At 43.8% G+C, this 27,464-nt stretch overlaps 1 protein-coding gene across 2 annotated transcripts in view; it reads right to left on the bottom strand.

The window, feature by feature from the left end:
• The window catches only part of LOC139416305 (nuclear receptor coactivator 3-like), a 125,577-nt gene that overhangs the window by 66,586 nt on the left and 31,527 nt on the right, over positions 1 to 27,464 (bottom strand). The window contains exon 1 of one of the 2 annotated variants that reach the window (XM_071164798.1): positions 2,988 to 3,552. The exons of the other annotated variant lie outside the window; for it this stretch is intronic. The gene's annotated coding sequence lies outside the window, so the exon portion shown is untranslated. Of the gene's footprint in view, positions 1 to 2,987; positions 3,553 to 27,464 lie in introns of those variants that run through there. 2 annotated transcript variants of the gene reach the window in all.

The following is a 27,464-nucleotide window of genomic DNA, read 5'->3' as shown; positions in this document are numbered from 1 at the left end:
TAAAAGGGGAGTGGGAGAGAGAGAACACTATAATTTAGAGTGAAAAATATATATATAATTATATCCCTCCCTGGGAAAATTACTTAGTTTCCAAACATTCTGGTGGGTCTATTTATAATATAATTACGCATATGCGGGGGGGTGTTTTATACCTCCCTGGGCCATTGTGTGCGTGCATGTGCACACAGGAGGCTACTCAGACCTCATTACTGTATTAGGTCAATCAATAAGCCCCGCCCCCTAACCCCGCCCTGAAAGTCACTCTGCGGCCATGGCAACAGAAGGGAAGCGCCATCAAAAAAGCATCAGAGAGACAGGAACCATGACACACACACACACACACACACACGACCATCCCTCTCACCCCCATTCTTTCACAGTGTCTCGCTCTCCATGTATTGTCTTACTCGATCACTTTCAGCTAACCGCTAAACCAGACCCAAGTCACAACAACTTTAAGAGATCAGAAATCTGCTCTCCAAAAAAAACGACACACCATTCCACCTACTGTACGTTACCACTACACCCGAGTGTGACGTGAGAGCGCATCAGACAGCTACGTTGATTTAAAAATATATACTTCAATTAGCTTAGCATAGCCGTGTCACTGATGCAACCGCTTAGGGATTTCCCAATGATCCAAAAAGGTTCTGAGAACGTGGTTTATTTAAAGAAACAGTGAGCTACACTATATCTTTCTATGGGATTAACGGAGTATCCTACCCAGTCCCAGTATCAAGTGTTGAACTTGGACAACAGGACAAACACTGAAAGGTTTGATATGCTATCGCTGAATGCGATCAGACATGAGGCTCCACGGTGAAATGTGAAGCTGACGGGAAGCTTGCCTTTCCACCGGCCAATCATCTGCTCCTGTTCTCCCTCTGTCCTCACCTGGTAACCTAACACACGCACATTCCACATAAGGACATGTTTCTCCCCCTTAGATTAGAGTATTAAAAACAGACCAGGTTACTTATCCAAATACAATAATAAGACCTCTGATCTGCCAGTGAGACACCATGATCTGTCCTGAATATAGCGGCAGTCATAAAAGCAACAAGAAACACCACAATGTAGTGTAAATGCTAGCTCAGGTCAGAAGGAAAAGCTGGAGCTCACAGTAGAGTTCAGAGAAAGATAAAGAGAGAGGGAGAGAGAGAGAGAGAGAGAGAGAGAGGAACAAAGGGACCGAACGAGAGAGAAAGAAAAGGGGGTTCAGGTTGGGTAAATCGGCTCCATCTGACAAATGTCGAGCACGCCAGACCAGCGTACAGAACTCTGAGCCATCCGTTCAGACACTGGGTCTACTGTATAGCCTACGTGACTACACTGCAACACAACAGTCAGGTGACATGGGTTGTTAAGGACAGACTGTATACTGTATCCCTTTCCTACAGGCTGAGTGTGAAATGTAGCCGTTAACGCCGAGGCTCTTGATAGTTGCTCGGTAGTGCCAGTTAACCATCCTTCTGGCAATTTAAGACTTTGCAAGGCATGTCACTTCGCCCCATCTCTTCGCGTCGCCCCGCCACTTAAGCACGCACTGTTTTCTTAACCCTAACTACCGGTTAGGCTACACCTAGGCTGGGGGGGGAAATGTTAGCCACGTTGAGGTAAGTGCTGCTCGGATCATCCTGTCTAGTTTGGATCATTGTATTAGAACATTTTTGGCCCGCGTGTTATTATTGGTCTTAGGACTTGCCTGAATGAACGAATGATGGATTGAAATGTTGATGGTGTATATCAAATGGATTTATTCAAATAGACAACCACCCACATCAACACAACTCTACTCCCACTCATCAACAGGCATGCACACGGGAGGTATGAAAGGCATATGTGGGGCAGGAATGTGATAAAAATGGGCCTGATTGTAGGGGGTCATATAAGCATTGCCCTTTTTTTTTTTTTTTTTCACATGCAAAATAGTTCCTATGTGAAAGCAGTAATACAGTCCAATAGACTTACGCTAAGAGCATGTTGGACAAGAGAAAACTTTCAGTGCTATAGTTTCAATTGCTCCGGATAACTGCATTGTCCAGTTAAGTGTGCAGCGCACATTGTGACGACAGACCAAACGCCACGCTTGGGAACTACTAGTAGTACAATCCTCAAACTTCATCCAGGTCCACTGATGAAAACATGAGACGAGACCACACAGACGTAAACTGGCTCACAATAACCGTCACCGAGAGAGCTCCCTCTCGCCCATCCGTCCTTCCTGCCTTTAACCCCTCCCTCCCTGGCTGTTCCAGCTTCCTCCTCTTCTCTCCTTTACTAAAACACGCACACCCTCCTCCTCTTTTTTTCCTCCATCCAAAAACTGCAAAGCACAGTGAAATAAGAGGGAGAGAAAAGGGCGGAGAGAGGGAGGAAGGGAGGGAGAAGAAGGAAAGAGTAGAGAGATAGAGGGAGGTAGAGGAGGGTGCACATTGCAGATTCAGCTATCTATAGAGGTAGGGCAGAAAGCCTTCAACAGCCTGACACACTCCTTGTGGATAATCTTAAAACGCCACACACACACACACACACACACACACACACACACAAACACTGGCAGAAAGGCGCACACACGCACACACACACACACACACAAGCATGCACACACGCACACAAACAGGCATGCACGGATGAGTACCGACACACAGTGAGGCGCACAAACAGAGGCTCTCACTCACAACGAACACACTCTCTCCTGGTGGCATATCCAAATCACATTAGCTCCCTGCCTGCCATCCATCACTCCCACAGACAAAAGCACACACTGGAGAGCCACACAAACTGCATGGCAACACGCAAAACCACACGTAGCGCCTAGACACACATAGGCGAACACACACTTTTGGAAAATCAATAGCCAAAACAGCAGTGCACACACACACACACACACACACACACACACACACACACACACACACACAGAGAAAAGAACACACACCAACCTGTATTTAAAAACACAAAATCCCCTACATGCATGCATTTACCTTTTCCCCTGCTCTACTGTCTGAGCATTCGCACATCAACATCAGAGAAAATCAACAGATCCATGACTGCACAAAGGAAAGAAAAATACCATCTTGGCTTTAAATATTTCAACCGGGCCGAGCTAAGCAGAGGGAGAGCGACATCTTGAGAAGTCTTTTTTTTCTGTCTATATCAATCTCCTTTCCCATTAGAGGGGGATGGGCCCTTAACTAAGAGGCTGTGTGTGTGTAATATATGTTTGTGGGGGTGCGTCTTATCTCATGGGGGCCACGTGTGCACGCGTGTCGGGGGTGGGCGTGCTGCTTACCTAATGGGATGTGTGCGTGTGTGTGTGTGTGTTTTGCCCTTACCTAATGGGCTGTCTCTTAAGGGTGAGGTAATTGGCTGGGAGAGGGGGAGCGATAGAGGTGGAGGAGAGGAAAACAGAGAGAGAGAGAGAGAGAGAGAGAGAGAGAGAGAGAGAGAGAGAGAAAAAATGTGAGCTATACGTTGTGAGACCATATGTGACCGACTGGCTCGATTCGGTCCTATGTAGAAAAGTTTGAAATTGTGTTATTTTTACATTGGATAAAAGTAGAGTCTGAGAGCTTGACAATGGTAAATCATAAACTACAGTCGAGGAACAATGGAAAAGTAATTCTGCTTTGAAAGTTGATAGTTTTTAAGGAAATGGCCCTTGAATATTTTGGTACACCTACTGGAGAGCTCTTCTTTGTCTACACCCATTCAGCATCGTTCAAACACTCTTAAGCCCCACCCATCTCTTTATTTATGTTTTTTATATTTTTTGACTATGGAGAGACGAAGGTCGAGAGCCGTGAGTCCCCCGAAACACAACCCAACCAAGCCACACTGCTTCTTGACACAATTCCCACTTAACCCGGAAGCCAGCCGCATCAGTATGTCGGAGGAAACACCGTACACCTGGCGACCGTGTCAGCGTGCACTGCGCCCGGTCCACCATAGGAGTCGCTAGTGCACGATGGGACTTGGACATCTCTGCCGGCCAAACCCTCCCCAACCCGGACGGCGCTGGGCCAATTATGCGCTGCCCCATGGGTCTCCCGGTCGCGGCCAGCTGCAACAGAGTCTGGACTTGAACCCAGAATCTCTAGTGGCACAGCTAGCACTGCGATGCAGTGCCTTAGACCACTGCGCCACTCGGGAGGCCGCATCTCTTTAAGGATTCACATGTGAGACCAAAAATGTCAAGACTAAAGGTCTATTGTCGCCCAGCATCAAACTTGTTGTTGTCGTTATGCAAAAGTATTAGGGCTGAACTCATTTAGTTGACTGGTCGATTGTTTGGTCGACAGGCTGTTAGTCACCCTAGATTTCTTTAGTCAAGCAGTAGCAAAATAATCTAAATAACATGGTGTACAAGACACCTGTCTGATTTGCACCGAGTGGACTGATCCATTATGGAGGCCGTGGGGATGGCACAGTCCATCAGTTTAAGACATGTGCTACTGAAATTGTATATGGTTATATTACATAAGAACAATGATGCAACACTAATAAAATAAATATTATTATATAACAAATGTTCTTCCTCCCTCGTTCGATAGCGGTCGCTGTCCACGGTTCTGAAACACATCAGTGTGCTGTTGAATTGCCGTCAATTTCCTAGACTTTGTTGCTATGTTCATAATAGCAAAGTTAACTACCATATAGGACAATGCCGCGGAGGCAGCAGCAGAGTTAGGAGATGAGAAAACAACCCTTGCCTTATTGTCTAAGAAAACTGAGGAGAGGAAACCCAAACTTAATTAGGTCTGTAATCAGTAGTCTAACTGTTAAATGTGCGTGGCTTTATAAATCCTCAATATATCTACAGAAATAAGACAGATCCTGCTTCTGTTGCACCAAGCCTCACACAACGACGTCAAGTAAACAATTTCACAAATTTGGCTGTTTTGAATCTTTGTTTTGCTGTAATAAAGGCTTTATACTTTTTTCCCCTCGTTAGAACAGCCTCTGGTATTATTTATTGAAAATAAATGGTGTTTACACTGTTACAAATTGTTGGGAAAATTATGTATAATAATAATAATACCGCAAATTTTTCCTGATCTCCTTTTTATGGTTATTATTACTATCATTATTATTATAATAATAACTAACGTCATCATCATTAGTAGGCTTAGTATAGCAGCCTTGTATAACCACCATTGAGCTGTATGCCAAAGAACGCATCCTGTTTAGTCTTAATACCGTAACTTACTTAAGCCTATATTTCAATAGGCCTATAGGCTACTGTATCAATTAATCATTAATTCACGTCATCACACAGCATATGAGTTTTTCATGATTTGAAATGAAATTAAGCATTTTAGTTTTAAAATAAAGCAAGCCTTGAATAATTAGCTTAAACAATAAATAAACTGTTCAATTTCGGGAAATTGCATTCATGAATGAATACGTCTGTTTTTAGTCTTTGCTGTAATAAATTCTTAACAAAAAAAAGGTTACAACAGACTCTCTCGTACGCTTATACTTTATTTAGTGTTGTTTACATTGTTCCAAATCAGCAGCCTGGTGGTCTAAAATAGAATAACTGGTGTATTTTAACACCAATAAACCCATCTGTAAAAATGAATTTAGTGTTTGTCAATCTAGCAAACCAGGCAACTAAAAGGAACTTTAGAAACAATGTTAGTTTCTAGCTTGTTAGCTAGCTAGTTAACGTCAAGTTAGCTGGCTAGCCAGTTTAAATAATGACCATATCATATAGCTGACAATGACATAACTTTATCTCATTTGTATTCATTATTACAGGAAAATAAACTCACAACAAGATCATTATTTACAAGGGAATTATCTTAATAACAGAAAATAGCTTACGGTTGTGAGTGTGACGAAATAAAAGCTGGGCATTCTACCTGTGAATTTTAGAACACTCTCATTGGCCTAACGTTATATCCTAATTTGACTTTGGTGCAGGTCATGTTGTTCATCCCATTACCGTCTCTGGTAAACACACACTATATCAAATAAAATCTTAAGTTTATTTGTCACATGCACAGGATACAGAAGGTGTTTAGATATGTAGCTAGCTAGCTAGTTAGCTAGCTGGCTAAACAATAGACCATATTCCCAACTCATGACATTACTATCCTGCATGAGTCTGCAGGTAGCTAACCAACTAGGTGCAATGTTAGCTAGCTAGCTAACATGTGGCTGGCTATAACTAGCAATGCAAATGGCTCTGGGATCTGAATAATATTACTACACAGATCATACACATTAACATTAGCTAGCTAGCCAGCTAACATTAGCTAGCCAACAGTACGCTTTAACTTGCAATGAAAATGACAAAATTAGAAACATATAATATTGGTAAATTGAGTGTCTTATCCATACATGGATGAATGCTTGTCCCTCTCTGTCACGGATGCCATGGTTGCACATAGTTTGAAGATGTAATCCGGAGACCGGTGTTTTATAAAACAGCCTTCTGTGTTCTCTATTTCGACTCCCTCCGCGTATTTGCAATCAAACGCCAGAATTTTCTCCATATCCTTTGCTATCATACTCTGCTTCCACCAGGCATTCCACTGATTTCAAAAATCTTTCAAAAAAGCCATGTAAGAAAGGATTACCTACACATACTGACCAGCTCATTCTATAGACAGAAGCGTGCTACATGGCAGACCAAGCCGAACTCATCTCTCGACATATCCAGCCCAGCCATTACCTCAGCCAATCATGGCTAGCGGGAAGGTTCCTGTCTTTTTCCGTGGCAGTGTCAACTAGGCTCAAAATTTAAATGTTTTATTCGTATTTACAGATGGTATACAGTTCACATGTTCCAGAAGGCATTTTTGCCAAAAAATGCAATCTGATAAAAAAAATGTATGTTTATGTTCAGATACCACTTCTGTGAAGTTGTGATGTGCGACATACACATAGTTCTTGAAACGAGTCACCTATGGTACCTAGTGGTTAAGAGCGTTGGGCCAGTAACCGAAAGGTCGATGGTTCGAATCCTGAGGCGGTAGGGTGTGAAAATCTGCCATTTTTCCCTTGAGCAAGGCAGATAACCTCCCAGCAACACTTGTTCCACGGGCGCCGATGACATGGGCGTTGATTAAGGCACCCCCTCACACCTCTCTGATTCAATGGCTTGAACCAAAATCTAAATCCCGTCCATCTTGTGCCCCCCACATACCCTCCCCCTCTTCATCACTCTGGCCTCCCTTTCCTTTTGCATATCCCTTCCTCCTACCTGTACAAATCCCCATGCTGAACAGTGAATATCACAACAATCCTCAGGTCAAATTACTACTTCATCCATCCCAAAATGGATTACTTCAAATCACCCGATAGACCTGTCAGGGTGCCAACCTCCCTGTGCTGATAGCTAACTGAGCCATGTTTCAGGTGTGTGTGTTTGTTTGACACACACTCTTTTCCAGAGAGAAAGAGGGGACGCGCTACACTAACTAAATAAACTATTTTAGATGCACTAGAGTGACTCGGCTAGCAGAGATGAGAGACAGAACGCCTGAAAGCAATTAGCTACGACTAAGCTAGCACGGCACAGCAGACAGTTAAGTCCTCTGCCTGCCAGCCTACCTGCCCGCCTGTGTGCGCACGTGTGCGTGCGTGCATTTGCACATGAAATCAAAGTAGCCAGCGAGAGAGAGGGAGGGAGAGGGCTGCTCTTCTAGTTAGCTCATGAAAGCTTGTTAAATCGGCAGACTCGAGACCCCCTCAAACCGTTTGATGTGTAATGAGACAAAGCATTAGCAGTAAAAAAAAAAAAAATGGGCTCCCCCTTCCGCCCTGACGCTCTGCACGCTGGAGCCTAGACCCTCAGTTCCACATCTATTTATACATTCCTTCCCTTCTCTTTCCTTTGGATTCTCTGTCTTTTAACAGGGAGCAGTTTGTGTCATTATGGTAAACAGTCAAAAAGGCTGCATTCCTCTTCTCTGCCTCGCTCGGTCCTTTCTCATGCTCTCAATCTCTCTACCCCCCCCCCCCCCCCCTCTCCTGCTGTCTCCTCCCTCTCTACCCCTCCCCCTTTCCTTCTCTCTGTGCCTCTCACTCCCTCCCTCCCTCTTGTTCGTTGGGCTACATGCAGCGTGGCACCAATTCATGGGAGTAGAGAGGGACAGAGAGAGAAAGAGAGAAGCGAGAGGAAGACAGAGGGATGGGGGTGACTGGAAAAGAGCAAAGCCAGAGAGTCAGAGAGTGAGAGAACAGAGAGAGAAATAAGAGAGAAAAGGAATGTGAGGAAGGGACAGCAAAAGAGGAACGCGCGCTCCCGATACAGCGATGGGCGTTCCCTCCCAATCTCCCGCGGGGTCAAAAGTTTACTGTGGTTTAAATTTCACCTTTCCGCAGCCAATCAGAACACAGCGATAGCTGCTGGTGAACTTTGACCCACTCCAAGAACGACTGTATAGATCTGAGGTTCGCCTCTCCATTTCAAAGGTTTTTCCCTCTCTTTTTTCCACCTATTCTCCACAGCTTTTATTGTTTTTATTTCTTTCCGTGTTTATTTGAACGACCCAGACCATATAGGACAGAACAACAGTGTTGCTGATCTAGGGCAGAGTGTGTATTTATTCGGATTTCATTATCCCCGTCTCTAGATAAGTGTTGTGTTCAGAGAAAGAGAGAGAGAGAGACGGAGAGAGAGAGAGAGAGAGTGCGAGAGAGAGGGAGGGAGGAAGGAGAGGGAGGGAGGGTAGAGGGGATCAGAAGCACAAGATCAAAAACCCTTCCTTCTTCTATCCCCTCCTCACCTCCCTTCTGCCAGAACACATGCCTTGGTATTGACACAGCCCCTGTCTTCATGTTCCACTTGTGGTCGTTGATTAAAAAAAAAACACACACACACACAACACAACAACTGCAAAGGCACACCCATATCTCTATGCAGAGCAGAGACTGCTGAACGCTGTGTGTGTGTGTGTGTGTGTGTGTGTGTCAGTGTGTCCCCCAGCCACATAATAAAAAACAGGCACAAACAACCTGAGGGCCCAGCAGGAAAGGGTGGCCAAAGCACTCAAGAGAGTGATTGAAAAAGCTTCTTCCACTTTCCCTAACACACAAGTGGTCATCTCCACCCTGCTATCACAAAAAGACATTCACTCTGCTACAGAGGGTAAATGCAAGAATTTCACGAGACTGTGCCTCAAAACCCAATGTCTACCTGGCCCACCACCTCACCCTGGATTTGAACTGCCCCTATGACCAGGTCCCCACCTTCACCAGGACCCTACAGGAGCAACAGACACCCCGAGCAGACCAGCAAGACCCCCTTCCGGACCTGCGAGACCCCCCCCCCCCCCCACACCTAGAAGACCCACGCCAGGGGGACCTAAACCCAGACCACAGTCTCACCAGCCACAATCCCAAACAGCCTAGACCCCCCCCCCCAAACAAACCATGGCCACACCCAAAAGTATCCACACACACCTTAACTTTCTCCACGTTTTGTTGTGTTACAGCCTGAATTTAACATGTAGATTTTGTGTCACTGGCCTACACACGACACCCCATAATAGCAAAGTGTAATTATTATTGTAGATTTTTTTTTTTACTATTAAATGAAAAATGAAAAGCTGAAATGTCTTGAGTCAAAAAGTATTCAACCCCTTTGTATCGCAAGCCTAAATAAGTTCAGGAGTAAACATGTGCTTAACAAGTCACATGATGAGTTGCATGGGCTCACTCTGTGTGCAATAATAGTGTTCTTTTTGAATGACTACCTCATCTCTGTACCCCGCACATCCAGATAATTGTAAGCTCCCTCAGCTGAGCAGTGAATTTCAAACACACAACCACAAAGACCAGGGAGGTTTTCCAATGCCTCGCAAAGAAGGGCACCTATTGGTAGATGGGCTAAAAAAAAGCAGACATTGAATATCCCTTTGAGCATGGCAAAGTTATTAATTACACTTTGGATGGTGTATCAATACACCCAGTCACTACAAAGATACAGGTGTCCTTCCTAACTCAGTTGCCGGAGAGGAACGAAACTGCTCAGGGATTTCACCATGAGAGGTAAACCTGGTTCAGTCTTTTTTCCAACAGACCTTGGGAGACAAATTCACCTTTCAGCAGGACAATAATCTAAAACACAAGGCCAAATATACACTGGACTTGTTACCAAGACGACATTGAATGTTCTTGAATGGCCTATGTTAGGACTGTCTAGCAATGTCCAGAGTATTATTTCTTCATCCTATTCTCAATTCATTTGAGGATGTTTTTCCCCCTGTTCAGAGAAATGAGTAATTGAAGTTGTTAGGTTTATGTCCTATCATACATCTTGACATGACTAGGTTCTGACCACTAGGTGCTGTCCCTACAATTATCATTATTATTTAAAGAACCCCCCCCCCCACCCCCCTCCAAATTCACCCATATTGGTTTCCTTACCCTCTAAGCAGTTTATGGATACTGTATTTGTTTGTTTAACTGGACATTGTTTCAAATGCTAACTTGTTAGCATTTGTGGCACAAATCCAATGCAAGTCAATGTTAACTATATTAGCATGTTCAAGCTTCACATCCATTGGCTCTATAAGAAAGAACAAACAGCAAAAACACATACATTATCAATTAAAAATCTTAGAATCAGCTTTTAAAGACTACCAGAACCCACTGGATTCTCCAATTACATTGAATGAACTACAGGACAAAATACAAACCTTCCAACCTAAAAAGGCCTGTGGTGTTGATGGTGTCCTAAATTATATGATAAAACATAAAGAACACTAATCAAAATTGGCTACATTTAAACATCATCCTCAGCTCTGTCATCTTCCCCAATATTTGTAACATAGGACTGATCACCCCAATCCACAAAAGTAGAAAAATTATTAACAGCAGACCTACATTTCCTCAGTAAAAACAATGTCCTCAACAAATGTGAAAATCGGTTTTTACCAAATTACCATGACAAACCACATATTCATTCTGCAAACCCTAATTAACAGACAAACAAATCAAAATAAAAGCAAAGTCTTCTCATGCTTTGTTGATTTCTAAAAAGCTTTTGACTCAAAAGGCACGAGGGTCAGCTATATAGTGTAACCTTCCCATCGAGAGAAGATATGCTATGTGCACGCTAGAGGTCGACCGATTATGATTTTTCAACGCTGATACCGATACCGATTATTGGAGGACCCCAAAAAAAAGCCGATACCGATTAATCGGCCGATTTTTTAAAATGTATTTGTAATAATGACAATTACAACAATACTGAATGAACACTTATTTTAACTTAATATAATACATCAATAAAAATCCATTTAGCCTCAAATAAATAATGAAACATGTTCAATTTGGTTTAAATAATGCAAAAACAGTGTTGGATTAGTAAAAGTGCAATATGTGCCATGTCAAAAAGCTAATGTTTGAGTTCCTTGCTCAGAACATGAAAACATATGAAAGTTGGTGGTTCCTTTTAACATGAGACTTCAATATTCCAAGGTAAGAGGTTTTAGGTTGTAGTTAATATAGTATTTATAGGACTATTTCTCCCTATACCATTTGTATTTCATATACCTTTGACTATTGGATGTTCTTATAGGCACTATAGTATTGCCAGTGTAGTATAGCTTACGTCCCTCTCCTCGCCCGTAACTGGGCTTGAACCATGAACACATCGACAACAGCCACACTCAAAGCAGCGTTACCCATCGCTCCACAAAAGCTGCGGCCCTTGCAGAGCAAGGGGAAAAACTACTCCAAGTATCAGAGCGAGTGACGTTTGAAACGCTATTAGCGCGCACCCCGCTAACTAGCTAGCCATTTCAAATCGGTTACACCAGCCATTAGGCTGATAGGCTTGAAGTCATAAACAGCGCTGTGCATGCGAAACGCAAAAAAGTGCTGTTTGAATGAATGCTTACGAGCCTGCTGCTGCCTATCATCACTCAGTCAGACTGCTCTATCAAATCATAGACTTAATTATAACATAACACACAGAAATACGAGCCTTTGGTCATTAATATGGTCGAATCTGGAAACTATCATTTCGAAAACAAAACGTTTATTATTTCAGTGAAATACGGAACCGTTCGGTATTTTATCTAACAGGTGGCATCCCTAAGTCTAGATATTCATGTTACATTGCACAACCTTCAATGTTATGCCATAATTACGTAAAATTCTGGCAAATTAGTTCGCAATGTGCCAGGCTGCCCAAACTGTTGCATATACCCTGACTCTACGTGCGATGAACGCAAGAGAAGTGACACAATTTCACCTGGTTAATATTGCCTGCTAACCTGGATTTCATTTAGCTAAATATGCAGGTTTAAAAAAATATATACTTCTGTGTATTGATTTTAAGAAAGGCATTGGTGTTTATGGTTAGGTATAGTCGTCCAACGATTGTGCTTTTTCGCAAATGCGCTTTTGTTAAATCCTCCCCCAGCGTTGCATCGATTATATGCAATGCAGGACACGCTAGATAAACTAGTAATATCATCAACCATGCGTAGTTATAACTAGCGATTATAATTGACTGATTGTTTTTTATAAGATAAGTTTAATGCTAGCTAGCAACTTACCTTGGCTTACTGCATTCGCGTAACAGACAGTCTCCTTGTGGAGTGCAACGAGAGGCAGGTGGTTAGAGCGTTGGACTAGTTAACTGTAAGGTTGCACGATTGGATCCCCCGAGCTGACAAAGTGAAAATCTGTCGCTCTGCCCCTGAACAAGGCAGTTAACCCACCGTTCCTAGGCCGTCATTGAAAATAAGAATGTGTTCTTAACTGACTTGCCTAGTTAAATAAAGGTATTATTATTATTATTATTTTTTTAATCTGCAAAATCGGCGCCCAAAAATACAGATTTCCGACTGTTATGAAAACTTGAAATCGGCCCTAATTAATCGGTCGACCTCTAGTGCACACTACCCACAAAATGAGGTGGATAATGAGCTGCAATTCCAAACCTCCTGCCATATATATGACCATATTAGACACATACACTATATATACAATAGTATGTGGACACCCGTTCAAATTAGTGGACAGGTTTAAAGGTATAAAATCAAGCCCACAGCCATGCAATCTCCATAGACAAACATTGTCAGTAGAATGGCCTGACTGAAGAGCTCAGAGACTTTCAAAGTGGCACCATCATAGGATGACACCTTTCCAACAAGTCAGTTTGGCAAATTTCTGCCCTGCTAGAGCTGCCCCGGTCAACTGTTCATCGGGAGCTTCATGAAATGTCCGAGCAGCTGCACACAAGGCTAAGCTCACCATGAGCAATGCTAAGCGTCGGCTGGAGTGGTGTAAAGGTTGCCGCCATTGGACTCTGGAGCAGTGGAAACGTGTTCTCTGGAGTGATGAATCACGCTTCACCATCTGGCAGTCCGACGGACAAATTTGGGTTTGGCGGATGCCAGGAGAACACTACCTGCCACAATGTATAGTGCCAACTGTAAAGTTTGGTGGAGGAGGAATAATGGTCTGGGGCTGTTTTTCATGGTTCGGGCTAGGCCCCTTTGTTCCAGTGAAGGGAAGTCAACGCTACAGCATACAATGACATTCTAGACAATTATCTCAGATTACACAGACCCATAAAGAATTCGAAACCAAATCGAATTTTTCCCATATCTGTTATGTGAAATACCTGAGTGCCATCTAGTGTCGCATGGTACACCAAAACGTCTGTACTTTTTCGGTACTAGAACATGAAATACGGTTTGGTACTAGAATGTATTACTTTAGTAATAATCTCACCCAGTCTACTGACTGACAGGGCAACAAGTCTGTCTATCAGAGCAGCCAATGTCCCCATAGTGCTAGAGCACCGTGCCTGCTCCACTTACTCATTGCTAGCTCTAGCCTGCCATGAGCAAACACTGAACGCACTGGGAGCCTTGGCTGCATCGCCACTTATGCTGCAAATACGGTTAATTTATTTTTTTTACCATTGACCTGCCACTGGCATTACACAAAGCCTGTTTGTCCATGTATGCTGATGATTCAACCCTATACACGTCAGCAACCACAGCTAGTGAAGTCACTGCAACCCTAAACAAAGAGTTGCAGTCAGTTTTAGAATGGGTGGCCAGTAATAAACTGGTCCAGAACATCTCTAAAACTAAAGTGCATTGTATTTGGTACAAATCATTCCCTAAGTTCTAGACATCAGCTGAATCTGGTAATGAATGGTGTGGCTGTTGAATAAGTTGAGGAGACTAAATTACTTGGTTTTTACCTTCGATTGTAAACCGTCATGGCCAAAACATGTCGATTCAACGGTTGTAAAGATGGGGCGAGGTCTGTCCGTGATAAAGAGATGCTCTGCGTTCTTTGACACCACACTCCACAAGGCAAGTCCTGCAGGCTCTAGTATCATCTTATCTTGATTATTGTGCAGTCTTTATGGTCAAGTGCTGCAAAGAAGGACCTAGTTAAGCGGCTCCTGGCCCAAAACAGAGCGGCACGTTTAGCTTTTCCTTGTAATCAGAGGGCTAATATCAATACTATGCATGCCAGTCTCTCTTGGCTAGGAATTGAGGAAAGACTGACAGCATTGCTTCTTTGTTTTTATTAGAAACAATGTGTTGGAAATTCCAAATGGTTTGCATTGGCAACTTACACACAGCACTGACACACACACACCTACCCCACCAGACATGCCACCAGGGGTCTTTTCACAGTCCCCAGGTCCAGAACACAAATTCAAGGAAACTTACAGTATTATACAGAGCCATGACTGCATGGAACGTTTTCCACATTTTGTTACGTTACAGCCTTATTCTAATTCTATTATCTTATTCCCCCCTATACACAATAACCCAAAATGACAAAGCAAAAGCAGGTTTTTAGAAATATCATATTTACATAAATATTCAGACCTTTGCTTTGTTGAAGCACCTTTGGCATCGATTACAACCTCGAGTCTTCTTGGGTATGACACTACACCTGTATTTAGGGAGTTTCTCCCATTATTTTCTGCAGATACTCTCAAGCTCTGTCAGGTTGGGTGGGGAGAGTTGCTGCACAGCTATTTTCAGGTCTCTCCAGAGACATTTGAATGGGTTCAAGTCCGGGCTCTGACTGGGCCACTCAAGGACATTCAGAGACATGTCCCGAAAGCCATTCCTGCATTGTCTTGGCTGTGTGCTTAGGGTCATTGTCCTGTTGGAAGGTGAACCTTCGCCCCAGTCTGAGGTCCTGAGCGCTCTGGAGAAGGTTTTCATCAAGGATCTCTCTGTACTTTATTCTGTTCATCATTCGCTCAATCCTGACTAGTCTCCCAATCCCTTCTGCTGAAAAACATCCCCACAGCATGATGCTGGCACCACCATGCTTCACAATAGGGATGGTGCCAGGTTTCCTCCAGACGTGATGCTTGGCATTCAGGCCAAAGAGTTCAATCTTGGTATCATCAGACCAGAGAATCTTGTTTCTCATGGTCTGAGAGTCCTTTAGGTACCTTTTGGCAAACTCCAAGCCAGCTGTCATGTGTTATTGAGGATGGGCTTCCGTCTTGCCACTCTACCATAAAGGCCTGATTGGTGGAGTGCTGCAGAGATGGTTGTCCTTCTGGAAGGTTCTCCCATCTCCACAGAGGAACTCTGGAGCTCTGTCAGAGTGACCATCGGGTTCTTGGTCAGCTCCCTGACCAAGGCCCTTCTCCCCCGATTGCTCAGTTTGGCCAGAGGACCATCTCTAGGAAAAGTCCTGGTGGTTCCAAACTTCTTCCATTTAAGAATGATGGAGGAAACTATGTTATTGGGGACCTTCAATTCTGCAGAAATGTTTTGGTTCCCTTCCCCAGATCTGTGCCTCGACACAATGCTGTCTCAGAGCTCTACTCTAATTCCTTCAACCTCATGGCTTGGTTTTTGTTCTGACATGTACTTTCAACTGTGGGACCTTATATAGACAGGTGTGTGTCTTTCCAAATCATGTCCAATCAATTGAATTTACCACACGTGGACTCCAATCAAGTTGTAGAAACATCTCAAGGATGATCAATGGAAACAGGATGGACCTGAGCTCAATTTCAAGTCTCATAGCAAAGGGTCAGAATACTGACGTAAATAAAGTATTTATGTTTTTTACTTTTAATAAATTGTAAACATCTCAAAAAAACTGTTTTCGCTTTGTCATTAAAGGGTATTGTGTGTAGATTGATGAGGGGAAAAAAAAGTAATTCAATCCATGTTAGAATAAGGCTGTAAAGTTACAACATGTGGAAAAATGAAAGGGGTCTGAATACTTTCTGAATGCACTGTGGTGCAAGTGAACAGCAAACCTGGTTTCTAAAAAATGAATGAAGCAACACCTCACGGCACAACGCCTCTCCCACATGTGACTTACTTGTTGTGTGTATGTACTGGCATGTACAGTGCCTTCAGAAAGAATTCATACCCCTTGACTTATTCCACTTCGTGGGGTTACAGCCCAAATTCAAAAACGAATTAAATATATATTTTTCCTCACCCATCTACACACAATACCCCATAAGGACAAAGTGAAAACATGTTTTTAGAAATATTTCATTTACGTAAGTATTCAGGAAAGGGGGATACCTCGTCAGTTGTCCAACTGAATGTATTCCATTGAAATGTTTTTTTCAAATTGAACCCAAACCCTCTGAATCAGAGAGGTGCGGGGGGGCAAATAACAATAGCGAGGCTATATATAGGGGTTAGCGGTACAGAGTCAATGTGCGGGGGCACCGGTTAGTCATGGTAATATATACTTGTGGGGAGAGTTATTAAAGTGACTTATGCATGGATAATAACAGAGAGTAGCAATGCAAGTAGTCTAGGTAGCCATTTCATTAGATGTTCAGTAGTCTTATGACTTGGGGGTAGAAGCTGTTTAGAAGCCTGTTGGACTTAGACTTGGAGCTCCGGTACCGTGCAGTAGTAGAGAGAACAGTCTATGACTAGGGTGGTTGGAGTCTGACAATTTTAAGGCCTTCCTCTGACACCGCCTGGTATAGAGGTCCTGGATGACAGGAAGCTTGGCCCCAGTGATGTACTGGGCCGTACGCACTACCCTCTGTAGTGCCTTGCGGTCGGAGGCCAAGCAGTTGCAATACCAGGCAGTGATGCAACCAGTCAGGATGCTCTCAATGTTGGATCTGAGGACCCATGCCAAATCTTTTCAGTCTCCTGAGGGGGAATAGGTTGTCATGCCCTCTTCACGACACTATTAAATGAATACTTTTTGACTGAAGACATTTCAGTTGATTTTTTCTTTCATAATTTGAAAAAAATGAATCAAAAAACATAATTCCACTTCGACATTATGAGATATTGTGTGCAGCCTAGTGACTAAAAATCTATATTTAATCCATTTGAAATTCAGGCTATAACAACAAGTCAAGGTGTTTGAATACTTCATGAAGGCACTGTATGTGTAACTGATACATGCACACCCACACGTTAATGTTTTAAATGTATGTCAATTGTAAAGTCTGTAATGTATTTTTTAGTTATGTGCCGGACACTAGTAAGACTAGCTGTCACCAATGGCGTTGGCTAATGGGGACCCTAATCAAATCAAAATCTAAGTTAACAAACTTGAATAACGCAACACGGCATGTACAGTCGTGGCCAGAAGTTTTGAGAATGACACAAATATTAATTTAAGTCTGCTGCCTCAGTTTGTATGATGGCAATTTGCATATACTCCAGAATGTTATGAAGAGTGATCAGATGAATTGCAATAAATTGCAAAGTCCCTCTTTGTCATGCAAATTAACTGAATCCCAAAGAAAACATTTCCACTGCATTTCAGTCCTGCCACAAAATGCCAGTTGCCATCATGTCAGTGATTCTCTCGTTAACACAGGTGTGAGTGTTGACGAGGACAAGGCTGAAGATCACTCTGTCATGCTGATTGAGTTCAACTAACAGACTGGAAGCTTCAAAAGGAGGGTGGTGCATGGAATCATTGTTCTTCCTCTGTCAAACATGGTTACCTGCAAGGAAACACGTGCCGTCATCATTGCTTTGCACAAAAAAGGGCTTCACAGGCAAGGATATTGCTGCCAGTAAGATTGCACCTAAATCAACCATTTATCAGATCATCAAGAACTTCAAGGAGAGCGGTTCAATTGTTGTGAAGAAGGCTTCAGGGCTAACAAGAAAGTCCAGCAAGCGCCAGGACCGTCTCCTAAAGTTGATTCAGCTGTGGGATCAGGGCACCACCAGTACAGAGCTTGCTCAGGAATGGCAGCAAGCAGGTGTGAGTGCATCTGCACGCACAGTGAGGCGAAGACCTTTGGAGGATGGCCTGGTGTCAAGAAGGGCAGCAAAGACGCCACTTCTCTCCAGGAAAAACATCAGGGACCGACTGATATTCTGCATCAGGTACAGGGATTGGACTGCTGAGGACTGGGGTAAAGTAATCTCCTCTGATGAATCCCCTTTCCGATTGTTTCGGGCATCCGGAAAAAAGCTTGTCCGAAGAAGACAAGATGACCGCTACCATCAATCCTGTGTCATGCCAACAGTAAAACATCCTGAGACCATTCATGTGGGGTTGCTTCTCAGCCAAGGGAGTGGGCTCACAAGAACACAGCCATGAATAAAGAATGGTACCAACTCATCCTCCGAGAGCAACTTCTCCCAACCATCCAGAAACAGTTTGGTGATGAACAATGCCTTTTTCCAGTATGATGGAGCACCTTGCCATAAGGCAAAAGTAAGTAAGTTAAGTTCCTCGGCGTACACATCACGGACAAACTGAATTGGTCCACCCACACAGACAGCGTCGTGAAGAAGGCGCAGCCGCGCCTCTTCAACCTCAGGAGGCTGAAGAAATTCGGCTTGTCACCAAAAGCACTCACAAACTTCTACAGATGCACAATCGAGAGCATCCTGTCGGGCTGTATCACAGCCTGGTATGGCAACTGCTCCGCCCACAACCGTAAGGCTCTCCAGAGGTACGGTCTGCACAGCGCATCACCGGGGGCAAACTACCTGCCGTCCAGGACACCTACACCATGTCACAGGAAGGCCATAAAGATCATCAAGGACAACAACCACCCGAGCCACTGCCTGTTCACCCCGCTATCATCCAGAAGGCGAGGTCAGTACAGGTGCATCAAAGCAGGGGCCGAGAGACTGAAAAACAGCTTCAAGGCCATCAGACTGTTAAACAGCCACCACTAACATTGAGTGGCTGCTGCCAACACACTGACTCAACTCCAGCCACTTTAATAATGGAATTGATGGGAATTGATGTATAAATATATCACTAGCCACTTTAAACAATGCTACTTAATATAATGTTTACATACCCTACATTAGATACCATCTACTCCATCTTGCCGTTCTGTACCATCACTCATTCATATATCTTTATGTACATATTCTTTATCCCTTTACACTTGTGTGTATAAGGTAGTAGTTTTGGAATTGTTAGGTTAGATTACTCGTTGGTTATTACTGCATTGTCGGAACTAGAAGCACAAGCATTTCGCAACACTCGCATTAACATCTGCTATCCATGTGTATGTGACAAATAAATTGGATTTGATTTGAACTTTGATTTGATTTGATTTAGCATCCAGCTTTTGTAGGCAAACTTAACTTGCTAGCTTACAGCTGAAGCCAACATAAATTCACTACACTAGTAGCTTGTTTGCAAACCATAACGCAAAAGATCTACAAGATCTTCAGTTTCTTGGCAATTTCTAGCATGGAATAGCCTTCATTTCTCAGAACAAGAATAGACTGACGAGTTTCAGAATAAAGTTATTTGTTTCTGGCCATTTTGTGCCTGTACTCGAACCCACTAATGCTGATGCTCCAGATACTCAACTAGTCTAAAGGCCAGCTTTATTGCTTCTTTAATCAGGACAACAGTTTTCAGCTGTGCTGACATAATTGCAAAAGAGTTTTCTAATGATCAATTAGCCTTTTAAAATGATAAACTTGGATTAGCTAACAAAACGTGCCATTGGAACACAGGAGTGATGGTTGCTGATAATGGGCCTCTGTACGTCTATGTAGATATTCCATTTTTAAAAATCAGCTGTTTCCTGCTACAATAAAAAGTGATTTACAACATTAACAATGTCTACACTGTATTTCTGATCAATATCATGTTATTTTAAAGGACAAAAAAATTGCTTTTCTTTCAAAAACAAGGACATTTCTAAGTGGCCCCAAACTTTTAAACGGTAGTGTATATATTCAAAAATATAAATAAAATGTAATGATATTGAACTGAAAAGACCTGTCTGGAACAAATGCTATTCTGAAGGCTAATTCGCCTTCTTTTTTTGCCGTAGTATCATTTTGGTATTGGGTATCGTGACGGTATCGAGCATTGTGATACTTAACCTGGTATCAAAGTCAAAAGTCGGGTATCGTAACAACACTAATGCCACCACAGCTGCACGATTTGTCACCTGTTGCCGCAAGAAAAGGGCAACCAGTGAATCACATTATTATTATTTTTTTTCCCATTTTGTACCTCAACTATCTGCACATTGTTACAACACTGTACATAGCCATAATATAACATTTGAAATGTTCTTTATGTTCTCTACTCTTTTGAAACTTATAAGAGTGTAATGTCTACTGTTCATTTTTGATTGTTTATGTCCCTTTTTCTTATCATCTATTCACTTTCATTGACAATGTAAACATATAACATTTCCCATGCCAATAAAGTCCTTTGAATTGCCAGAGAGAGAGAAAGACGAGTGGGGGAGGATCAGAAGCACAAGATCAACAACCCCTCCTCCCTCCTCCTCTCTTCTGCCAGAACACATGCCTTGGTATTGACACAGCCCCAGTCTTCATGTTCCACTTGTGGTTGTTGATAGAAAATACATACATAACAACAACGGCAGAGGCACACCCATATCTCTATGCAGAGCAGTGACTGCTGAACAGTGTGTGTGTGTGTGTGTGTGTGTGTGTGTGTGTGTGTGTGTGTGTGTGTGTGTGTGTGTGTGTGAGAGAGAGAGAGTGAGACAGAGAGAGAGAGAGAGAGAGAGAGGGAGTGAGAGAGGAGGAGAGAGGCTGGCTGCAGTTAGATTATAGCCTCAGTAAAGGAAGGGGAGGGGCAGCTTGGCAAATAGAGGGAGCAGAGCATACAGACAGACAGGGAAGAGTCAGGAATGGCTGGGGCTAAGCAGTACGCCTACAAGCCTCATGAAAGTGGGAGTACAGGAGTTGTGTGACTGTGTGTTTAATGACCATGCTTAGTACTAAGCAGGGTTGAGCGATATTACGATAGCATAGTCTGTCGACGATGATTGACAGCCATTGTCGATGGTGATGACATCGTGATGTGACAGACAATGCTTTAACCACTGTAAAGAATGGATTCTCGCAACACACAGCAGGGCAGCACACAAGTGACATTGAGTAATTTGCCTATTCCTATAGCCTATTTCAATAAATATGTGATACAGAATGCAAAAGAGGAATGTAGGCCAGACTACGATGGTATTTGACGGTATTTTATGTTTTTTAATAATAAAGGTTCTACATTTGCTTTATGAGTAGTGCGTGGCCCTAGGGTGGCAACACATACATTCTAAGTAATTTCAACGGGTCTTTCTCCATTCTGATTGTTTTAATCTGTTCAATTGAATAAAACAAATTTTTTCACAATTTTCATCCATTTTCGCATTTCAAGCACTCATTTCAGATCATTACCACACTGCCACGTTGGGGCAAACAATCTATTTCTAATCGAATGTTGCAATTGCGATTTGACTTCGAATAGTTGTTCTAATTCTATAGTTACAATATAATAGTGGGTACTTTGAATACAGTGTTGTTTGACATGACAACAAATTAAAATGCCAGAGTGGAGTTATTGTGACAGGGTAGGAATCAAAGTGTTGATAAGTGTTTCCTGTTGGACCCCATAATCTTTGGCTACATTGAATGTTTTCACTTAGCTACTTCATGTAGCTAACATATTCATGCTTTGTGTATCCCACTTTGATTTAGATGATACTATTGCAACATGCTGGTTTAGGTCTACACCATCACGGGTGTTATCAGACTGTATAGGTAATTAAGTTGGCTCTGACTCAGTACATGTATTAGCTAGCTAGCTAGATAGCTAGCTAGCCAGCTAACTAGCGATTAGCATTAGCGGCTAACAAGATTTTAGGCCCAACTTGCTAAGAAATGACTAACTAGCTGTTTACAGATGTAAGAAACACAAACTAATCGTGTAATTATATAATGCTAGTAGATGTATATTAAGAAGCAACGTGAAAAGAGCATCCTTGTTATCAACATTGTTGCATTCGCTGCATTGACCATGCAGACTGAATATAGGTGTCTCGTGGTCGAGGAACAATAAATGCGCTCCTTGAGTGACAGGGATAGTTCTGTGTGGAAAGCGGCAGGGAGAGAGAGAGAGAGAGAGAGAGAGAGAGAGCAGAGTGGTGACAGCAAAGTAAACTATAAAAATGGATGTTACACAGCGTATCACATTTAACCAAACGTTCAAATACCGTTACAGAAGGTAAAGTAAAAACCCAAACCGGTCCGTGCATCAATTCCTGGTATATCGTAAAATACGGTATACAGCCCAGCCCTAGGCCAGACAGAGCGGAGAATTTTACCAAAGCAGTGCAAAATCTACAGTCGGAAAATATTTTCGCTCTCCCTCTCGCACCCTCCCCCTGCTCAAACAAGCCCTGCTCAAACATATCAGAGCCAGTTTATCAAGGTCCGGTTGAACAGCTCATTTCTAAAATGTGGGTTGTTAAGAGGCGGGCTGGAATAAAAGCCTGCACACCCATTAGCTCTCCTGGAGGATAGGTTGACCACCCTTGATGTAAAACATTGTAAAATTACAACCAAAAATGTTTTATGCCTTTTGAAATAATTCACTTATTCAATATATCAAAGAGCAATTGCTTATGTTAGGCTACAAATATATAACTTAAGCAAGCCCACACATTTTCTTCAGGAAATGTACCTCTTCGAGATTAGTCATATTTATTTTAGCTACCTTGGAAGTGTTTACTATGCAGGCTGACTAGCATGTATTGAGTATACATTCCCATATCCCATACATTGGAAGCCTCATTCGTATGACTCACCGTCACCGTGATTTAACTAAATCCCAACAAATACAATGTCGAAGTGAATCGTTAATTTTGTTAAAAAAATATATATATTTAAAGAACATCCACTTTGTATGGCCTTATTTGCAAGTGTGGGTGGAAAGTTTTGAATTGCCTACCAAGTTATTAGTCTGTTCTCTGTTCATGACCGTACGAACCGTGGAAACGTTTGACCAAAGACAGTACAGTATGAAAATAGGCTGAAACTGCTCCTCCATCAGAAATCCCAGTTCACACTTGTAGGCGATGTTATGGCGGCGTTGGCGAGCTAAGCTCATGCGTAGTAACACATCATTGGGTCTAACAGTCAAGTCAAAGGCTCTCCTTCGGAATATAGTTGTTTGTGACAAATAAAAATGAGTCAGTTTTTCACTTTGGATAGACTTTACTTGACAACCAGGGTCATAACATGTTATGACACAGTCATAAACGTGTCGCAACAGCTGACAAACTGTCATAATATCGTCATAATACTGTCATGACCCATATTTTTACACCTGTTGTGACATACGCTACACAGTGTATTTCGAAAATATTCAGACCCCTTGACTTTGTCCACATTTTGTTACGTTACAGCCTTATTCTATAATAGTTTAAAAAACGATTCAGTGTTTTGTTGAAGTACCTTTGGCAGCGATTACAGCCTTGAGTCTTCTTGGATATGACGCTACAAGCTTGGCACAGCTGTATTCTTCTCTGCTGATCCTCTCAAGCTCTGTTAGGTTGGATGGGGAACGTCGCGCTATTTTCAGGTCTCTCCAGAGATGTTTGAATGGGTTCAAGACCAAGCTCTGGCTGGGCCACTCAAGAACATTCAGAGACTTGTCCCAAAGCCACTCCTGCGTTGTCTTGGCTGTGTGCTTAGGGTCGTTGTTCTGTTGGAAGGTGAACCTTCGCCCCAGTCTCAGGACCTGAGAGCTCTGGAACAGGTTTTCATCAAAGATCTCTCTGTATTTGGCCGTTTGTCTTTCCCTCGAGCCTGACTAGTCTCCCAGTCCCTGCCTCTTGAAAAACATCCCCACAGCATGATTCTGCCACCACCATCCTTCGCCATAGGATTGGTGCCAGGTTTCCTCCTCTGAATGCTTGGCATTCAGGCCAAAATTGTTCAATCTTGGTTTCATCAGACCAGAGAATCTTGTTTATCATGGTATAAGCGTCCTTTTGGTGCCTTTTAGCAAAATCCAAGCGGGCTGTCATGTGCCTTTTACTGAGGAGTGGTTTCCGTCTGACCACACTACCATAAAGGCCTGATTGGTGGAGTGCTGCAGAGATGGTTGTCCTTCTGGAAGCTTCTCCCATCTCCACAGAGGAATTCTGGAGCTTTGTCAGGGTGACCATCGGTTTCTTGGTCACCTCTTCTCCCCCGATTGCTCATTTTGGCCCCGCAGCCAGCTCTAGGAAGACTCTTGGTGGTTCAAAACTTCTTCCATTTAAAAATGATGGAGGCCACTATGTTCTTGGGGACCTTCAATGCTGCAGACATTTTTGGCACCCTTCCCCAGATCTGTGTCTCGACACAATCCTGTCTCGGAGCTCTACGGACAATTCCTTCGACGTCATGGCTTGGCCTTTCCAAATCATGTACAAACAATTGAATTTACCACCGGTGAATTCTAATCAAGTTGTAGAAACATCTCAAGGATGGTCAATAGAAACAGGATGATCAATAGAAGCAAGATGCACCTGAACTCAACTTCGAGTCTCATAGCAAAGGTTCTGAATACTTATTTAAATAAGGTATTTTTTGTTTTTCATTCTTTATACATTTGACAACCTGTTTTCGGTTTGTCATTATGGGGTATTGTGTGTAGGTTGATTGGCGTCACCCCAGGTGAGATGGCAACATTCTCACCCAGAGTCCTCTGTTGTACATGTGTTTGTGTCTGTCACTTTTCCTGAGTTTTCCCCGCATTCCCAGCATAAGGCGTAGATTCAGGCGCGGCTGGGAATTTCATTGATAGAGCGTTAGCTCATAGTTTAGGGACCCCCATTGTTCCCGTGGATGTGCCTTTCCCCGTTCACGCCTTAGATAGTCGACAACTAGGGTCAGGGTTAATTCGGGAGGTCACCGCTCCTTTGGGTATGATGACGGGGGGGGGGGGGGTCCTCCACTTCACCCGTCTCCTCTAATTAATTTTTTGTGAAGATGAAGGAGGGAGGTCTGCGTCCGTGTATTGACTACCGGGGTCTAAATCAGCTCACGGTAAGGTATAGTTACCCGCTACCGCTCATAGCCACAGCGATAGAGTCAATGCGCTTCTTCACCAAACTAGATCTCAGGAGCGCTTACAATCTGGTGCGTATCCGAGAGGGAGACGAGTGGAAGACGGCCTTCAGTACCACCTCTGGGCACTATGAGTACCTCATCATGCCGTACGGATTGATGAATGCATGAATGATGGATTGTAGATGAGAATTTCAGGGACCTGCACGGGCAGGGTGTAGTGGTGTATATTGATGACATTTTGATATACTTTGCTACATGCGCCGAGCATGTGTCCCTGGTGCGCAAAGTGCTTGGTTGCCTGTTGGAGCATGACCTGTACGCCAAGGCTGAGAAATGCCTGTTCTTCCAACAGTCCGTCTCCGTCCTAGGGTAGGAGCTATGTGTCTGTACCCAGCTGTCTGTACTCATGCTGTGGGGATGTTTTGTCCGCTATCAGCTGATCTATCTACATGTCACCCTCCCCTGGTCATCCTGGGATCGGTCGGACGGTGCGCTGTCTTAGTGTGAAGTACTGGTGGCCCACTTTAGCTAAGGACGTCAGGATTTATGTTTCCTCCTGCTCGGTGTGCACCCAGTGCAAGGCTCCTAGACACCTGCCCAGAGGTAAGTTACAACCCTTACCCGTTCCACAACGGCCATGGTCGCACCTGTCGGTGGATTTCCTAACCGATCTTCCACCTTCACAGGGTAACACCACGATCCTGGTCGTTGTGGATCGTTTTTCTAAGTCCTGTCGTCTCCTCCCTTTGCCTGGTCTTCCTACGGCCCTACAGACTGCGGAGGCCCTGTTTACACACGTCTTCCGGCACTATGGTGTGCCTGAGGATATAGTGTCTGATCGGGGTCCCCAGTTCACGTCAAGGGTCTGGAAGGCATTCATGGAACGTCTGGGGGTCTTGGGCAGACTTACTGTACCTCAGGTTTTCACAGGTGGAGAGAATAAACCAGGATGTGTGTAGGTTTCTGAGGTCTTATTGCCAGGACCGGCCGGGGGAGTGGGCGGCGTTCGTGCCCTGGGCAGAGATGGCCCAGAACTCGCTGGGTCACTCCTCCACTAACCTTTCTCCCTTTCAGTGTGTATTGGGGTATGAGCGGGTTCTGGCTTCTAGGCATCAGAGTCAGACCGAGGCTCCTACGGTGGACGACTGGTTCCAGCGTGCGGAAGAAACATGGGACGCAGCCCATGTCCACCTTCAGCGCGCCGTACTGTGCCAGAAAGCGCAGACCGTCACCACAGTGAGGCCCCGGTGTTCTCACCGGGGGACAGGATCTGGCTCTCGATCCGAAACCTGCCCCTCCACCTGCCCTGTCGGAAGCTGGGTTCCGTGGTTTGTGGGGCCACTTAACGTCCTGAGGAGAGTGAACGAGGTATGTTATAGGTTACAGCGTCTCTCCTCAGGCCGGTGGTGGCTGGCACGCTCCAGGAGTCTGAGGTTCCTTTGCCCCTCTTGGGGGCCCCAACGTACTCCGTTCGTTCCATACTGGATTCGAGACATTGAGCGAGGGCCTTCAGTACCTCGTGGACTGGGAGGGGTATGGTCCGGAGGAGAGATGCTGGGTTCCAGTGGAGGACGTGTTGGATCCCTCCATGCTGCGAGATTTCCACCGTCTCCATTCGGATCGCCCTGCGCCTCGCCCTCCAGGTCGTCCCCGAGTTTGGTGCCGACGAGAGCCGCGCATCTGTCACGACTTCCACCGAAGTCGGTCCCTCTCCTTGTTCGGGCAGTGTTTGGCGGTCAACGTCACCGATCTTCTAGCCATCACTGATCCGTTTTTCATTTTCCATTGGTTTTGTCTTGTCTTCCTTCACATCTGGTTCCGATCCCATCAATTACACATTGTGTATTTAAACCCTCTGTTTCCCATCACGTCCTTGTCGGGGATTGTTTGTTTGTATGTTCGTGTATTATGTATTGGTGTGCGACGGGTTGTTGTACACACTTTTACTGATCTTGTAATTTTGGTTTTGGAGTTTTGTTAAGTCTTTTAAACAACTCCATTTATACCAAGTTCGATTCTTCTGCCACCAACACACACGCTATTACAACATTTGCTCGCAGGCCAGGTAGACTGGGCCTACATCTATGCATAATCACGTGCGCGTCCTTACTCGACATTGTCAGGAGCGCTGCAAACAAAAGACAATGAATAAATGGAATGAGATAAACCAAAAACGTGTTC

The sequence above is a fragment of the Oncorhynchus clarkii genome, chromosome 9 (genome assembly GCF_045791955.1).
Source record: "Oncorhynchus clarkii lewisi isolate Uvic-CL-2024 chromosome 9, UVic_Ocla_1.0, whole genome shotgun sequence".
NCBI lineage: Eukaryota > Metazoa > Chordata > Actinopteri > Salmoniformes > Salmonidae > Oncorhynchus > Oncorhynchus clarkii.
The sequence above is the reverse complement of the archived record's forward strand: the minus strand, read 5'-3'. Positions and strand labels throughout refer to the sequence as shown.